The sequence below is a fragment of the Lepidochelys olivacea genome (assembly GCF_965140295.1).
Source record: "Lepidochelys olivacea isolate rLepOli2 genome assembly, chromosome: 13".
NCBI classification, from domain to species: domain Eukaryota; kingdom Metazoa; phylum Chordata; order Testudines; family Cheloniidae; genus Lepidochelys; species Lepidochelys olivacea.
The window spans coordinates 36797889-36800178 of record NC_140423.1 but is presented as its reverse complement, the minus strand read 5'-3'; positions in this window follow the sequence as shown (position 1 = coordinate 36800178).

Here is a 2290-nt window from a genome sequence, read left to right as displayed (position 1 = left end):
TGGTCCGCAGGAAGCGCGCTTCCCCCCGCCCTTTCTCGGCACATGCGCAGAACCAGAGAGCTAGGGCTTTTCCTGTGCTTCTGTCTAGTTCTTTACGGGCGGGGGAGGAGAGGGGTCAGAGGTCATAACTGGAGGGGGGAAATACCACAGCGCGGGGGCCGCAGTTTAATTAAGCGAGGGGGCGAGCTAGGGGCAATGGCACATGTGGAAGGGGAAAATGTGGGGGAGGGGCATTAGGGGTCAGGATGAATGGGGGCAAGTGTGGGGGGCATTTTGGGGCATGGGGAGGGGCAAATTCGGGGGTTGGGCATTAGAAGGGCAAATGTGGGGGGAAGGGGCATTAGGGGCTGGGGCAAATTAGAGGGGGCATTTGAGGGATAAGAAAAGGCAAATGCAGGAGGAGCGGGGTCTTTGGGGGTGAGGGCAGTGGGAGAGGTGGGGTAACTGTGGGGAAGGGGCTATCTGGGAGACAGAGGAGGGGAAGGGCAAACCAAGGGGCTTTGGGGAGCTGACAGTCTCTGGTGAGAGAAGTGGGGAGCAGGGTGTGGGGAAGGGAAGGCAGTTGGGGGTCACCCCAACTTCCTGCCTCCAGCCTGACAGGGTTTTGATATCCCCCCACCCCCAGAGCAAGGTGGGAGTGGTGCCCCCAGCTCCCTTCCCCATAGCAAAGCCCCCATCCTCCTGGTCTCTCCAGGGATCAGGCTGTTGTAGACGCGAGCTGTCCTGTGAGGGGCCCCAGGCTGAGCCCCTTCCCGCTCGTGCCAGGGATGGATGCCACCCTCACTCCTCTCCTGGCAGGAGCTGGACTGGCACAGCCCGCAGAGCCAGCACCAGGGTTACTGACATGCCACCTCCACTGCTGGCACTCGCCGAGGGGCCTGAGGCATCGAACCCACCGCCAACAGCTCCAGCTGGCCATCAGAGCTTGTCCTGGGGCCCCGTGAAAGGCACTGCAGGGAGCACAGCTCCCGCCAGCCCTGATCCCACCCACCACACGCAGCTCTGCAGTGTCCCGCTCCTGACCCGCAGATCCCTGGGATTTTCCCCCTCAGCTCTGCTGGTGCCACTCCCTCCCAACCTGCAGCCCTTCACTATCCTAGCCCTGGGCTTTCCCCCACAGCTCTGCAGCCTTCCAGTGCCAAGCGTGGCGTTGGGACCAAGGTGCCACCGTCTGCCAAGCCCTGGTCCCTTGCCACTGCCTGTGAAGTGAGCAAAGCTGGCCCAGGGCCAGAGGGAGCAGACAGAGCATGTAGGACGTGTCCAGTTGGGTTCCCTGCACTGGGGAGAGGAGCGGGGTCTCCTGGCCAGCTCAGGGGACTGGGAGCCAGGACTCCTGGGTTCCCTCCACATTCTCGCAGCGGATCAAGCAGGGCTTTCCGTGCTCGCTTCTACCGCATCCTGTGCCCTGCCATACATTAATCTGCCCTGTGTCCCCAGCACCCCAGGGCTTGTTTTCATACCCTCCTACTGTCCGATTGGTGCTCCACCCAAAATGCCCATCTCCATTTATGCCAGGCAGATGCTGCCCCCTGCAGGACACCAGGGGCCATCATTCCCCAAGAGGTGTTGGGGATGAGATGAATTTACTCCTCTCTCCACGATTTAAGTAAGATGAGCTGGAGAGTCTATCCAAATCGCCCCTCAGCCTCCCCTCCCAGCAGGCCTGTAGTGTTCCCCACAGATCCCCCCGTTAGTGGTCCCACAGTCCAGCCACCTCTCCCCAAATCAGCCCCATTACCCTGCCAGTCCCTCTCCCGTTTCAAATTTGCTCGCACGCACTGCCAGTCTCTATAATCTTTGAGGCCGAGATCAGAGATTCCTACCGAGGATGATTGTCTAGTACAGTGGTTCTCAACCAGGGGTACACGTACACCTGGGAGTACAGAGGTCTTCCAGGAGTACATAAACTCATTTAGATATTTGCCTCATTTTACAGAAGGCTACATAAAAAGCACTAGCAAAGTCAGGACAAACTAAAATGTCATAGAATGACTTGTTCTTACTGCTCTACATACTATACACTGAAATGTAAGTACAATATTTATATTCTGATTGATTTATTTTATAATGATATGGTAAAAATGAGGAAGTCAGCAATTAGTAATAGTGTGCTAAGTCACTCTTGTATTCTTGTATTTTTATGTATGCTTGTATAAGTAAGTGAGGTGTAACTTGGGGGTAAGCAAGACAAATCAGACTCCTGAAAGGGCTACAGAAGTCTCGAAAGCTTGAGAACCATTGGTCTAATCCTACCGGTGACACGGGCCAAATTAATTCCTGCTTTACCTGG